Source organism: Heptranchias perlo, chromosome 20 (assembly GCF_035084215.1).
Source record: "Heptranchias perlo isolate sHepPer1 chromosome 20, sHepPer1.hap1, whole genome shotgun sequence".
NCBI classification, from domain to species: domain Eukaryota; kingdom Metazoa; phylum Chordata; class Chondrichthyes; order Hexanchiformes; family Hexanchidae; genus Heptranchias; species Heptranchias perlo.
The window spans coordinates 7,025,679-7,041,878 of record NC_090344.1 but is presented as its reverse complement, the minus strand read 5'-3'; the positions used below and the strand labels follow the sequence as shown (position 1 = coordinate 7,041,878).

Sequence of the window (16,200 nt, the reverse complement as noted above, 5' to 3'; positions counted from 1 at the left end):
TGAATATCGCAGCTTCTAATGTCCAGGCGGGGGTGGGTCTGAATGGGGGATAGAGCGCGGAGATTGGAATGGAAGTCCAGCAGAATGAACTTGGCCTCATCAGTTCTTGTTACTTCTCCAACCAGTTGCCCGAAGCAGGCGGTGAACCTTCTTCTCGAGAGAGGATCGTTATTTCAGTTCAGAAGGAAAAAGGTATCAAGAAAATCGGGTAAAACGCACACAGAATGATCCGGGGCTTTTTGCACATCCCTTTTAAACAGACACAGACACGGAATAATCCGGAACTTACAGGACGTCCCTTTTTAACAGACACAGACACGGAATGATCCGGGACTTACAGCACATCCCTTTTTAACAGACACAGACACTGAATGATCCGGACATAAATCATCATGATGGTACATACGTTTCTCTTGGGTTGAACATAAGATTTACTCTTTTTACAATGACACCACTGTACAATCTGATACTTCGCGACCTTACAATCTCAACACCATCCTGGAAGTAACTGTTGCTGATTTCAGCAAATAATGCAAAACCCTCTGTCTGCCGTTTCGAGAAGGATGGGACTTTGACCAGACCTTCTGTGTGGATTGAAGGAGAGAAACAAAACTTAAACACAATAACGACGAGGATGGGACTCAAACCCACGCGTGCACAGCACAATGGATTAACAGTCCATCGCCTTAACCTCTCGGTCACCTCGTCGCACGCAAAAATATGCGAAAGCCCCTTTATTCAAAATTAAAATACTGGCTATGTTGCCAACCTGAAATCAAAACTGTAAATGTGTATATCCTCAGCAGGTCAGGCAGAATCTTTAAACATAGAAACAGAGTTAACGTTTCAGGTCGATGGCCATCACATGATTATTCCAACTCACTCAACTTGCGCCTTATAGATGGTTGAACGGCTTTTGGAAATTAGAAGGTGATTCACTCGCCGCAGAATATCCAGCCTCTGAACTGCTTTTGTAACCATAGTATTCATGTGGCTGGTCCAGTTAAGTTTCTAGTTAATGGTAACCAATAGTATGTTAATGGTGGGGGATTCGGCGATGTTAATACCGAATACCCACAGAAGAGATTTACTGTAAAGATTCCAGGGATGAGGGGCATAAGTTTCATGGATAGATTGGAGAAGCTGGGGTTGTTCTGCTTGGAACAGAGACGGTTACGAGGAGATTTAATAGAGGTATTCAAAATGATGAAGGATCTGGACAGAGTAGAAAGAGATAAACTGTTCCTATTGGTGGAAGGTTCAAGGACCAGATAACATAGATTTAAGGTGTTTGGCAAAAGAACCAAACGTGGCATGAGGAAAAACTTTTCTACACAGCGAGTGTTTAGGGTCTGGAATACACCGCCCGAGGGGGTGGTGGGGGCAGGAACTGGATAAGTATTTGAAACGAAAGAAAATACAGGGCTACAGGGAAAGGGTGGGGGAGTGGGTCTATCTGGATTGCACTTGCAGAGAGCCGGCACGGACTCGATGTGCCGAATGGCCTCTTTTCGTGCTGTGACCTTTCTTTGATTCTATTCTATTTGTCGGAGGCGATACAAAGCGACCGGAGCGTGACGTAAATCGACCTGCTCATGTACATTCACTGATAATAAATCTTAGTGTGATGCAAAGAAGAAATTTATAATTATGGTCCATATCTTTTATATTATGCTGACGAAAAAGAGGTACTCGGTTCACCAGGCCGCCATTGTGCACATTGGTTGAAACTTCACCTCGATCACCCCTTACACTCCCAACACCTCCGTGTAAGATACAGTTGGGTGGTAATCCAGACTTTGCTGAATTGTTCAAACACGTGTAAACCAGCAATGCGGAAAAGCACTTCTTACCAATGAAGGGTTTTTGGTGAGGCGGCCAAAATGAAAAGCTCTACAAATTTTGGCAGCAGTGCGATTCGCACCTACATAATTCAGAAATGGAAGTCAGCATCTTAGACAACAAAGCTACTCACACACACGGCAAACCATTCAGTTCGGATGACAAAAGTCATCAAGCTGAAACATTACCTCTGGTTCTTTCGCCACAGGTGCTGCCTGACCTGCTCAGCGTTTTCAGCATTTTCTGTTTTCATTCTTGTGATTTCACAATGGCTGTTTTCCTGAAAACACCCAATTTGACCCAAGGACAAAGCTCCAACTTCACTTTCCCCAGGCGCTTAAAGTCTGCGGTTTCGGAACAAAATCACCTCCGCGACGAACATTCAAAGGACCTTTCGCTCACGGCCAACCTCCTGTAATCGACACTTTTTCACCATTGCCGCTCTTTTCATTTCTCCTCATTCCTTTTCAATCGGACATTTCCACAGACCTATTACGATCAAGCGGAACATTTCCGACTTTCCTGCACCGCCCAGATTGCTAAAAGTGCAGCTTTCATCCGTCTTTCGCAGCTTTGTCGCGCCGCCCGTCTCTACCGCAAATAAACTGCTCGGGGAAAAGCGCGAACGACCATGGAAACAAAACCCAGTTCTTCAGTTAACATCCCCCGTGTCACAAGATACCCCATGGAAATTTCACGGAAACGTATGCGCTATCCCACCGAATGCCAGCCCTGCTTTCTTTGAGCTTGTCTCTGGAGCAGATCGAAATGTATCGACTGGTTTCAAGGCACAAATGAACATTGATGCGAACGGGACATGTGTCCCCGAGAAACAGCGGTCGATGGAGAGCAAACTTAAAGGTGTAAGAATGTGAAAGTGAGTGTTAGAGGAGGCAATGCCGCAGGAAAGTCTCAATGAAATAGACCATGATTGTGGAAGGAAGAAAAATCTGGAGGCAGCGGCGGGTCTGAATTTTGGATCATCCAACAAAGACACATGAGAGAACAAAAACAGAATACAGACAAAGGTGCTGGGGCAGAAAGACAAAGCACGAAATAAGAGGAATGAAATGAGAGTGAAAGAAAGAATGGGAGAGAGGGTGGTGAAAGGAAGAAAGAGAGAAAGAAAGATAGAAGGGAGAGACAAAATCAAGCGTGCAATACTCAGCCCGCAAATGGGCGCTGCTCCCAATCGGCTGCACTTCGCCCCACAGACCCTCATCCCATTCATACCGTCCTACAATACACTGTCAATGCTGTGCAGTGAAACAGAGAGTTTAAAGGTAGAAAGACACTCACACCGTCCTACAATGCACTGTCAATACCTGTGTAGAGAGACAGAGAGTTTAAAGGTATAGAGATACTCACCTTTTTTTTTTCAAAAGTAGCACATCCCAGGAATAAGAGAGAGCGTGAGTTTGCTCTCCTGGTGTAGCTGAGGCTTGTCAGTCAAGAGTCCCCTCCTCCCAGTATTGGCTGTGGAGGAAGTACAGTGTAGATTTAATGGAATACCTTCAGCCTGACCGAGGTTATTCTGACTGGCCAGTAATTACTCGATCTACCCCTTTCTCCCTTTTAAACAACGGTACATCTTTAGCAGTCCTCCAATCCTCCGGCATCACACCTGTAACCAGGGAGGATTGGAAAACGATGGTCAGAGCCTCCGCTATTTCCTTCCTTGCTTCTATTAACAGCCTGGGATATATTTCGTCAGGGCCCGGGGATTCAGGTGGAGTGATTTGGGAACTTTCATTTTCCAGTTTACAAAAGTTTGCACCGCTGGTCAAGATCACAAGTCTCGGTCAGAATTAGGACTACTTCCGGGTTTAAACTTCAAATCGTGAATTATACCCCGACCCCAACGAAACCAGAAACAAGAACGTGTTACAGACACATTCAATGAGAGGTCTGTCTGAATAATGAAAGTGCGTTTTTGAGCAGTCATCTTGATATCTGTTCCCGCCTGAAACCTGAACAAATCCAAACACCACAGTGTTATTTTGTCGCTTAATTCCACAAATTAGGTGAAAATAATAAGTTGCATAAGGCACTGCTGGGAGTTGAACCCAGGATGCCCTGTTTACTAGACAGGTGCTTTAACCAGCTAAGCCACAGCGCCAATTGGTGACAACGTGTTCACACCTCCTCTCAATAACATCAATCAGCGACACGTTACTGTCTGTTCGGTGTTCAGACCGTTTGATTTTGTCGATTTCGCTTGTCCGTTTTCCTGTGCATCCCGATACTTCCTGCATTTTTTCGCTGTGTTTATCTTTGTGTATCCATCAGTGCATTGATACACCGATGATTATGTGTGCTTGTGTTTGTTACATTAAATAATTTAGGGGATCAGACAATTCTCTCTCTGACAGTAAAGAACTATTGAGCCGAACTTTATTGCAAAGTATTATTTCTTGCGGTGCTGAAACTAAAAACCGGAAGAGGAACAATCAGGGAAAAGGAGAAAAACCTGTGAGGGAAAAAGAGGACAACAATCAAGATTTTTACCAGTACATGAAGAGAAAGAAGGGTGACTAAGAGTAATGTGGGTCCTTTAAAGACAGACGGAGGTGATATTGTAATTGAATATCAGGAAATAGCAGAATTGCTAAATATTTACTTCACAGAAAAGGATGAGGATAACATACCAGAGACACGAGGACAACTGTAAATAAATCATGGGGATTCAGTATAAGTAAAATAATGGCAATGGAGAAAATAATCAGATTAAAGATAGACAAATCTCCAGGACCTGATCGTTACCACCCGAGGGGACGAAGAGGAATAGGCGAGGAAATTGTACATGATTTCGTCATGATCGTTCAAAATATCTTGATTCAGGAATTGGTCCTTTGATTGAAACATTGTCAATGTCACTCCATTATTTAGGATGGGTAGCAGAGATGAAGTTGGAAATTATAGACCCATTGGTCTGACGTCCGTGGTAGGGACGTTACCAGTATTCGTTATTAAGGAAGGAATGTCTGAGCACGTGGATAAATATGAAGTAATCAGAGAGAACCAGCATGGATTTATAAAGGGTAAGTCAAGTCCAACAAAGCTAGTTGAACTTTTTGAAGATATATCTAACGTGGTAGATAATGGAGTGTCGATGGATGTTATATAATATTGAATTCCAGAGGGATTCGATAAGGTACCACAGAAGATACTGTTAACATAAATGGGAGCGCGTAGAATTTAAAGCAACCTATCGAAACGGGTTGGGAGTTGGTTAGAAGGTGGGAGGAAGTGACCCGGTGTATAAATGACGTAGACGACGGAACAGACTGCCGCATATTCTGGCGATTTGGAGGAGGGGACCGAGTGTAACGTATCAAAGTTTGCAGATGATACAAAGATGGGAGGGAAAGTAGAGAGTGAGGAGGACATAAAAAAACCTACAAGGGGATATCGACAGGCTGGGTGAGTGGGCGGAGATTTGGCAGATGCAATGCAATATTGGAAAATGTGAGGTTATGCACTTTGGCAGAAAAAATCAGAAAGCAAGTTATTATCTTAATGGCGAGAAACTGGAAAGTACTGCAGTACAAAGAGATCTGGGAGTCCTCGTGCAAGAAAGTCAAAAAGTTAGTATGCAGGTGCAGCAGGTGATCAAGAAGGCCAACGGAATGTTGGCTTTCATTGCTAGGGGGATAGAATATAAAAACAGGGAGGTATTGCTGCCGTTATATAAGGTATTGGTGAGACCGCACCTGGAATACTGAATACAGTTTTGGTGTCCATACTTAAGAAAAGACATACTTGCTCTCGAGGCGGTACAAATAAGGTTCACTCGGTTAATCCCGGGGATGAGGGGGTGAACATATGAGGAGAGGTTGAGTAGATTGGGACTCTACTCATTGGAGTTCAGAAGAATGAGAGGCGATCTTAATGAAACATATAAGATTGTGAAGGGGCTTGATCGGGTGGATGCGGTAAGGATGTTCCCAAGGATGGGTGAAACTAGAACTAGGTGGCATAATCTTAGAATAAGGGGCTGCTCTTTCAAAACTGAGAGGAGGAGAAACTTCTTCACTCAGAGGGTAGTAGGTCTGTGGAATTTGCTGCCCCAGGAAGCTGTGGAAGCTGCATCATTAAATAAATTTAAAGCAGAAATAGACAGTTTCCTAGAAGTAAAGGGAATTAGGGGTTACGGTGAGCGGACAGGAAATTGGACATGAATTTAGATGTGAGGTTAGGATCAGATCAGCCATGATCTTATTGAATGGCGGAGCAGGCTCGAGGGGCCGATTGGCCTACTCCTGCTCCTATTTCTTATGTTCTTATGTTCTTATATCCACGTTTGTCGCTGACACCAAGTTAGGTGTCACAGTGAATATTGTAAATGGAAGCATAGGGAAACTGAAAGATTAAGTGAGTTGGCAAAATTGTGGCAGATTGAGTTACATAGAATTACAAAGAATGTACATCACGGAAACAGGCAATTCGGCCCAACTAGCTTATGCCGGTGTTTATGCTGCAGACAAGCCTCCGCCAACCCCTCCTCATCTTACCGTATGTGCAGACCCTTATATTCCTTTCTCCTCCATGTGTTTATCTAGCTTCGCCGTCAACGAATCCATGCTATTCGCCTAAACTACTCCTTGTGGGAGCGAATTGCACATTCTAACCACTCTCTGGGTGAATGTGTTCCTCTTGAATGCCATATTGAATTAAATAGTGACTACCTTATAATCATGGCCCCAATGATTTGGAGTCCCCGCATTCACAAGTGCAAACACCTTATCTACGTCTAACCTATCAAACCCTTGCATAGTCTTAAAGTCCGATATCAGGTCACCCCTCAGCATTCTCATTTCTATACAGAAGAGCCCCAGTCTGTTCAAACTTTCAAAATGGGCAAGTGTGAGCTCATCTACTTTCGACTGAAGTAAGATAGATCAGAGTATTTTCTAAATGGTGAGAATCTAGGAACTGTGGAGGAGCAGAGAGATTTAGGGGTCCAAGTACAGAAATCGCTAAAAGCCAGTGGAATGTTAGAAAAATGAATTTAAATGTCTCATGGCATGTTGGCCTTTATTTCAGGGAAATCGGTATTCAAAGGGGGGAAGTATGTTACAGATAGAAATCCCTGCTGAGACCCCAATTAAAGTATTGCATTCAGTTCTGGGCACCACCTCTCAGGAATGAAATATTGGCCTTGGAGTGGTGCAGCGCAGATTCACCAGAATGATACCGGGGCTAAAATGGTTAAATTATGAGGACAGGTTATGCGGCGGTCGGTCCTCATTTTTCTCTTATGAATCCGGCCCCATCCGTTTACTGTGGACGGGAGCGCGTCTGATACTAAGTCAGTCAGAATCGGATGAAAATCACATCACGGGCACAGCGGGTCTGGGACTGGCGACTGGTTTTACATTGAGTCTTTTTTAAGGGATAGGCTGTACATTGTTTGTATAATAATAATAAGTTTGATACAATTAAGGTTTTTTTCGGTTATTTCCCATTTCCACCCTCACCAGTTTTATATAGTAACAGGTAACAATATTTAAGGGATGTGATGTGCAGTGTTGGTGGAATCAGTGTAATTTAACTTGATACATTGAAGAATCTCTTGTCTATCCCAGGCTTTTACCTTATGTTTAGACCCTCACCTAGTTTAAAATCGGTCACTCACTGATATAAATAAACCAATAACAACACCGAAACCTCAGCGGGTATATTTGTTCCGATAATTAGTGACGGTCGCAATTTCCATTGAAATTACAATCGGCAAATCCCAGAGGCTGTTTCGGGTTTGACAAACTGTGAAACAGATTGTTTTAAAAGCCGAAAAAAGGGAAAACCCGGTAGTAGATATAAAGTTTTATACATTATCTCTTTCTGTTTCAGATTTACAATTTCTCTTTGTGTGTTGCTGACAGGAGCGGCTATAATGGAGCCCATTGACTGGGTAATGAGCTGCACGGAGACATTGGCCTGTGTTGCAGACTGGCTCGTTGGACCTGCTCATTTCGACTCATCTCATTGTCAGCAACGGGAAATTACTGAAATTGAGGCTGGTGAATAACTGCTCGAAATACCAATCCTCTCCACCACTGGGGACTGAATCTTCCGACAAACAGGGATTTTCAATCGTGCAAGTTTCATTCACCTATTCTGCTCTTCGTTTCCCTGATCTGATTGGTGCGCCTTTCCCTTCAATTCAGGACTGATAGGAAAAACTCGATTTTACAGTCGATTTTCGGGTCATGACGTATAGTGATATTTCAAATAATTGAAATCGACCCTTATCAACCCCAATATCGTCACCTACACGTTTGACAAATGCAAAGTGGCTTCAATCACGGTTTTGCTGACACAACTCGTTCAAAGATACTGTCGGTAATTGGTGGGTCTTTCAAGTCATGACACGAACGTAACGGTTCGCACTGCTGTTTTCCCCAAGACACTTCAGATTCATGTGGAATGATTTCGCTTTGGGGGTTAAAACCATTCCCTCTTCACAAATCCGCGTTTGACCCCGTGTCTTTTAATATTTTTGATAAGCGATACCAAATCGGCTTGCTCTGTACTGTACATTACTTTTTAAATATTACAGATAAGCAGAGCACTTGAGCTGTCACAGCTGTGACTTTGACTTTTCTCCGTCTCCTCTCGATCTCACCGGCAACTGTCACGAACCACAATCTTCTGTCACACTTCTCCATCAGAAAGTTCCGAGCCTCGGTTTTCAAATGAAATAACGCCCATCTCTTCAATCAACGACAGCCCAGGGAGAGTTTCCCAGTTTCGTCTCACACTTTCCCCAAATCCTCCTTAAAGTACCATCAAAAATTGTCCCTAAGTTAATAATACTATAATTAAAAGTTCTTATCTTCTGGGGTTTTGTTTCAGATTCCACGGCTTTTAAAGGCCACTGCGGATATTTATCGAAGTGCATCTTGATTGGAGGCTTCTTGGAGAAATCGGAGAAAGATCTCGAAGCTCTTGTCGCGCAAGCGGTCAGCGTGCGGCACTTTTATCAGCTTCAGAAATGCCCAGGTTGTGAGTTTCAGCCTCACCGAGAACAGTCGAACATTTTACTCCGAACATTTTGACCGGAGATCAAGGTACAACTGGTATGTTCCGTCACGCATCTGCTTCTTAGTGTTCCCATGTGGGCACTTGGGTTCCTCTGGCCTACCGTCTTACAACTGTAGGTGCGAGTTTACTTGTTTACAGGGGGAGAGGGGGCGATTCGCGTCAGCTGATATGGCAAAGGCGCCGGTGCGAAATCTTTAAATCTGAAGAACCAAACACACAATTCTTCTTTTCGTTAAGCGGATATTCATCGGGTGGAAGTTTCGTATGGGGAAAATTTGGAAGGGAAATCTGCTGCCTGGTGTCACTGTGTAACGGATGAAATTATTCAGCTTACAGATGTTAATACATGAAAGGTCGAGAGGCCTTTTCCAGCTCCCGTGTGGGACAAGTTTAGCTTTTGAGCCACTGGATAAAGGGTTATTTTAATTGGTGCTAACGAATGAGAAGACATTTGGCACAAACAAGAAGAATTGTAAACTCACGAGTTCACTGTCCATGTTTCTTACATCATGTTCAACAGAAACAAGGATTCTCCTCAACACGTTACTGAGAATTTTATAGAAGGGATCTTCAACTCATTTCGACGTTCACGAAGGATAATTCAGAGTCCTACCATAAATTTGTACAATGGATCTTTTTCGTATATTGAGCCTGGGTCGCTCAGTCGTTGGACTCTGAGATTTCTATCAGCGGCTCGTGATTTGAGTGTGCAGAAATCAAATCCTTGTTCAGGCAATAAACTTTGAAACAGCTGGCAAGTATCTATGTTTGCGGGACAAATGATGCCTGCGATGTGTTGTCAAAGCTTCGGTGGTATATTGTTTCCCAGGGATCGGCAGTATTGCGCTGTCTGAGGCGGTATTTGCGGCCTTCCGCCAGCAACCTGTGATTGGAGGGAGCGGGGCCGGACAGGCGGCCTGAATGTCGTTGCTGTCGTGGTCTCACTCAATCCGGGAGCTGGGGAACATCGAACTTCGAAAAACGGATGTGTTTGTTGCCGCGGCTGCCGTGCTGTTTAGAACTATAGTTATGAACCGAGGCAGCTCTTCAAGGTCCTTGAAAAGTCTCTCACAAGTCAACAAAAACCAGTCGCAATGAGTAGCTTTGAGAGGAGATTTCTGCACAGGCAGGGCAGGAAACTGAAGTGAGGGAGAGATATTTTCGGTATCTGTGTAATGTTTGAATGTGTGCAGAACTGGACAGAGAAAGGAAAATATACCGGTTCTGTATTTTATTCATATTTCAATACAGAGTGAAATCTTGCGTGTTTTCATATTTATTGATTTTTTGTGGATGACGTTTTGAAAATGTTTCCGCCCGGTTTCGAACCGGGGACTTTTCGCGTGTGAGGCGAACGTGATAACCACTACACTACGGAAACTCTGCTGTGCAAACGGTTATACGAAATGCTCGGAAGATAGTTGCCGTCTTCAAATGTTCTCAGTGCTGGGAGACGGGGCCGGGTCCCCTTCAGGGGATTAAGTTTTACAAAATAGTTTGTTGTATTAATTTCGCAAAACTCATTAAACTCAGTAAAAAGACGAATAGTTGTTCAAATCGCCATTGATCAACCAATAACTTTCTGTTTCAGGCTGACGGAAATCCAACATGTTGTTCATTCATTTACCAGGCTGAATATGGAAAGTTCAGAGGGGAAGTGAAAAAGGAAATGAGGGGCAAAGAGAGAGTGTGAGAATAAACTGGCGGCCAACATAAACTGGCATGTAAACATTAAACGGGCAGTAGGAGCCGTACTCTGATAAGGGACCATAAAGGAGAGCTATTCATGGAGGCAGAGAGGATGGCAGAGATATTATATGAATACATTGTATACGTCTTTACCAAGGAAGAAGATGCTGCCAGAGTCTCGGTAAAGGTAAATACAGTTGAGATCCTGAATGGGCTAAACATTGATAAAGAAGAGGTACTCGGAAGGCTAGCTGTACTTAAAGTAGTTAAGTCACCCGGTCCGGATGGGATGCATCGGAGGCTGCTGAGGGAAGGAAGGGTGGAAATAGCAGGAGATACTGACCATAATCTTACAAACATCCACAGATACGGGGGTGGTGCTAGAGGACTGGAGAATTGCAAACGTTACATCCTTGTTCAAAAAAGATGTAAGGATAAAGCCAGCATCTATATGCCAGTCAGTTTAACCTCAATGGTGGGGGAACTTTTAGAAACGATAATCCGGGACAGAATTAACAGACGCTTGGACGACTGTGGATTGATTAGGGAAAGCCGGCATGGGTTTGTTAAAGGCAAATCGTGTTTAACTAACATGATAGAGTTTTTTGTTGAGTTAACAGAGAGGGGAGATGAAGGCAACGCAGTTGATGTGGTGCATATGGACTTTCAAAAGGTGTTTGATAAATTGCAGCACGGTAGGCTTATCAGTAAGATTGAGGTCCATGGATTAAAGGGGGCAGTAGAAACATGGATACAGAATTGGCTAAGGGACAGGAAGCAGAGAGCAGTGGTGATTGGTTGTTTTTTGGACTGGAGGGAGGTGTACAATGGTGTTCCCCAGGTGTCAATGCTGGGACAACTGCTTTTCTTGATTTATATTAATGACTTGGACTTGGGTGTACAGGGCACAATTTCAAAATTTGCAGATGACACAACACTTGGAAGGGTAGTGAACAGTGTGAAGGATGGTGACAGACTTCAAGAGGTTATATATTGGCCTGTGTCATGGGCGGACAAGTGGCAGATGAAATTTAACACAAAAAATGCGACATGATACATTTCGGTAGGAAGAACCAGGAGAGGCAATATAAACTAAAGGGCGCAACTCCAAAATGGGTATAGGCCCAGAGAGATCTGGTGGTTTATGTGCACAAATCGTTGAAGGCTTCAGAGCAGGTTGAGAATGCGGTTGAAAAGGTATACGGGATCCTGGACTTCATAAATAGAGGCATCGAGTAAAAAAGTATGGAAGTCATGATGAACCTTTATAAAACACTGTTTCGGCCACAACTATGGTATTGTGTCCGGTTCTGTGCACCGCAGTTCAGGAAAGATGTGAAGGCCTTACAGAGGGTGCAGGAGAGATTTACTAGAATGATTGCAGGGATGAGGGAATTTAGTTACTTGGACAGACTGGAGAAGCTGGGGTTGTTCTCGTTGGAACAGAGAAGGTTGCGGGGAGATTTGATAGAGGAATTCAAAATCATGATGGGTCTAGACAGAATAGATAGAGAGAAACTGTTCCCAATGGTAGAAGGGTCGAGAACCAGAGGACATAGATTTCAGGTGATTGGCAAAAGAACCAAAGGTGACATGAGGAAAAACGTTTTTAAATAGCGAATGGTTAGGATCTGGAATGCACTGCCCGAGGGGGTGGTGAAGGCAGATTCAAAGGCAACTGGATAATTGCTTGAAAGAAAAAAAAAATGCAGGGCTACAGGGAAAGGGCGGGAGAGTGAGACTAGCTGGATTACGATTGCGTGGAGCCGAATGGCCTCCTTCCGTGCTGTAAACATTCTACGATTCTATGAGATTTGAGCGTCGCTGGCAAGGCCAGCATTTATTGGCCATCCCTAATTGTGTTTGAGAAGGTGGTGGTGATCCAGCTCCTTGAACCGCTAAAGTCCGTGCGGTGAAGGTTCTCCCACAGTGCTGTTAGGAAGGGAGTTCCAGGATTTTGACCCAGCGACAATGAAGGTACGGCGATATATTTCCTAGGCAGGATGGTGTGTGACTTGGAGGGGAACATGCAGGTGGTGTTGTTCCTATGTGCCATATGCCCCTGACTTTCTAGGTGATAGAGGTCGCGGATTTGGGTGGTGCTGTCGATGAAGCCTTGGCGAATTGCTGCAGTGCATCCTGTAGATGGCACACACTGCAGCCACGGTGCACTGGTGGTGAAGGGGGTGAATGTTTAGGGTGGTGGATGGGGTGCCAATCAAGCGGGCTGCTTTGTCCTGGATGATGTCGAGCTTCTTGATTGAAGCTGGAGCTGCACACATCCAGGCAAGTGAAGGGTATTCCGTCACACTCCTGACTTGTACATTGTAGATAGTAGAAAGACTTTGGGGAGTCAGGAGACGAGTCACTCGCCGCACAATACCCGGCCTCTGACCTGCTCTTGTCGCCACAGTATTTATGTAGCTGGTCCAGTTAAGTTTCTGGTCAATGCTGACCCCCAGGCTGTTGATGGCGGGGAATTCGGCGATGGTAATGCCGTTGAATGTCAAGGCGAGTTGGTTAGGTTTTCTCTTGTTAGAGTTGGTCATTGCCTGGCACTTGAATGTTACTTGCCACTCATCAGCCCAAGGCTGAATGTTGTTCAGGTTTTGCTGCACGTGGGCACGTACTGCTTCATTAGTAGAGGGATTGCGAATGGAAATGTACACTGTGCAATCATCAGCGAACATCCCCATTTCTGACCTTATGATGGAGGAAAGGCTATTGATAAAGCAGCTGACGATGGTTGGGCGTCGGACACCGCCCTGAGGAACTCCTGCAGTGATGTCCTGGGGCGGAGATGATTTGCCTCCAACAACCACTACCATCTTACTTGGCGCCAGGTAAGATTCCAGCCACTGGAGAGTTTTCCACCTGATTCCCGTTGACTTCAAATTTCCTAGGGCTCCTTGAAGACACATCGGTCAAAGGGTGCCTTGATGTCAAGGGCAGTTGCTCTCACCTCACCTCCGGAATTTAGCTCTTTTGTCCAGGTTTGGACCAAGGCTGCAATGAGGTCTGTCGCCGAGTGGTCCTGGCGAAACCCAAACTGAGCATCGGTGAGCAGGTTATTGGTGAGTAAGTGCCGCTTGATAGCACTGTCGACGACACCTTCCATCACTTTGCTGATGATTGAGTGCAGACTGATGGGGTAATAATTTGCCGGATTGGCTTTTTCCAGCCTATTATGAACAGGACATCCCTGAACAATGCTCCACTTTGTTGGCTTTCCACCTTGGTTAACAAGTGACAGTCTAAACCTAAATGAGTTTGCTGTGTTTTCCCTGTGTTGAATTGTCACCCGTTCTCATTTTACAGGCGGTATTTTAGGACTTGGTTAAAAATGTTCCGTGCTTGTGATACAAGTAGTCTGGATTCCCATCTTAGTAATACAGAAGGGCAACGGCTGCTCCACTCTATCATACAACCCCAACTTGTGCCGCCTCAGTTAAAGTACATTAACTAGTGCCCCCCACTCTTGTACAACCTCAAGTGAGTAGATACAAAGAGTGTGTGTTTGTTTGACTGTGATGTTTATGCAACAGCAGCCGCCATTCTTTCCGTTGCTATGGAAATTTTGTTACAGACGAAAATCGAATCCCACCCTGACAGTCCTGGAGCATCAATGTCCGGACTCAGTGCACTCGGCCATGCTCTATGTCAGTGTTGTCCAAGAGAAATTGCTGACTAGCCGCAGGTGTGGCTATGGTGGCATTGTTTAAGTCAGATGAACGAACTTTAGCAGAAAACATCTTGCACGCGCACAATATACAGTGAGGTGTACTTCATATGTGTATATTTCATAACAAACATCTCCCACCATTCAGTAACCGAGGAAGTAAAGGACTCACAACGATCAAAAACATTCGCACTCTGCTTTTCACCATTTTATCAACAACACACAAAAAGTTTAAAGTCCACAGGCGAATATGAGTATTGAGACCATAGGCCTAAAGGCCGTGTCCATGACTCATTTTTATTTGATAATCGCAATTGCAATGAGCCACATCTGGATTTCCATTTCGCCAGATGAGTCTCGTGGCAAAGGTATTGGAACAACTGGTCAATGCCACAATGGATTGATTCCACGGGCCGTGTTCTACTGACCCCAAACACTACACATTCTTACAACAAATAAAAATAAACCTGCCGGGACGGATGTCGGGTTGGTTTTCTGGAAGTAGCAAATCAACTGTGCAGAAAAAAAAACACCTCCAGCCTAAGGCACAAGAAAGAATTTCGTACAAGCAAAGGACTGAATGTGAAGATTGAGGATTCAAAACCTCAACACCAGGGAAACTGCGATCTGAATACAGCGACCTCAACCGCTGGCTCATCCTGACTCCAGAATCTCTAATTTACTGACCCCGATTTTCTCAGTGAGGCCCAATGGCAGTTTCACTCTCTCTCATTCTCGCTAAAACCTGCTGGAAGGCCGTCTGATCAAGATATAAACTCCCCGGAGTTTCCTCTGCCTGTGCTCGGTGTATGGGGACGTTTGGTCGGGCCGTGGTATCCAGTTTCCCAGGGAAGGGCAATAATGCTCGGTCTGAGACTGCATTCGCTGCTTTCCATCGGCAGCCGGTGATTGGAGAGAGCAGGGCCGGACAGGCGGCCTGAATGGTGCTGCTGTCACGGTCTCGCTCACTCCGGGAGCTGGGGAACAGCGAAAAACTGATGGGATTGTTGCTGCATCTGAGATGCGGCTCAGAACTGCTGTTGTTAACGGAGGCAGCGTTGCAGGATCCTTTAATGATCCCTCACAAATCAACTGAAACCTGTCGGAATGTGAATACCATTTTACTTTTCCAAAGTAAGGGGAGTGACATTCATCACGGAAAAATGGGAAACAGTTTGCCTCTCGCTCACTGCAGAAATATCCACGTCACAGCGAGACAGCTCTCCGGCAAACCGTGAGCATTCTCTTCGGATCTGGTCTGTCACGAAGAATTCTGATTACCTTGAAGCCAATCTCGGTTTTTTATTTATTGTTCGTGTGCCTGCTCTCCGACCGCAGGCGAAATGTTGGAATATCAGCCGTGCTCAGCTGATAGCAGCACTTTAGAAACCCGGCAATGCGAGACAATGAATGTTAAGGTAACAGTCACCCTCTGTGAGTGGAATTGAACCACCAACCATTATTAATTAACAGGAACCAATTGCGCGATAGAAACACGACGTCTTGCGCACTGAACCATTAATTCGCCGAGCGAAAGCTTCAGCTTGTAGTGATCAATGTAACAGCGGTCTTACCATCAGTTTACTTTTCCAAAATAAAGGGTGTGCAGCTTGCACGAGTGAAAATCTGTGCTGTGTTATTTCTGAACTTCAAACTCCCCTTGCCCCGAAATGTCTGTATGTCTGCATGTTGGAAGACTCAGTCACCCAATGATAGACAACATTGATTTTTCGAGCTGTTATTCACCATCCTCTATTTCTGGTTTGCTGAAAATGAGATGAGTTGAAATGAGAAGGTCCAACGAGCTGGTGTCTACAAAGTTGTCTCTTGCACTTCCAGTGAAACGGACGGCAGTTTTCTCTTTTAAACCAGTGGTTATGATGTTAATGTGCCCGAGAAAGACTGGATTACAGCGGGTGACTCTGGGCCAGAGTAAAGTTCAA

General features: G+C 44.7%; 3 non-coding genes across 3 annotated transcripts; all 3 read right to left on the bottom strand.

The window, feature by feature from the left end:
• Positions 1–626: 626 nt before the first annotated feature.
• trnan-guu (transfer RNA asparagine (anticodon GUU)) lies at positions 627–708 on the bottom strand. Its single transcript has one exon. It is a non-coding gene; the product is annotated as a tRNA-Asn (tRNA).
• A 3,179-nt stretch (positions 709–3,887) lies between these two features.
• trnat-agu (transfer RNA threonine (anticodon AGU)) lies at positions 3,888–3,961 on the bottom strand. The gene has a single exon. It is a non-coding gene; the product is annotated as a tRNA-Thr (tRNA).
• Positions 3,962–10,197: 6,236 nt separating this feature from the next.
• On the bottom strand, positions 10,198–10,270 carry trnav-cac (transfer RNA valine (anticodon CAC)). Its single transcript has one exon. It is a non-coding gene; the product is annotated as a tRNA-Val (tRNA).
• Between the last annotated feature and the right edge of the window lie 5,930 nt (positions 10,271–16,200).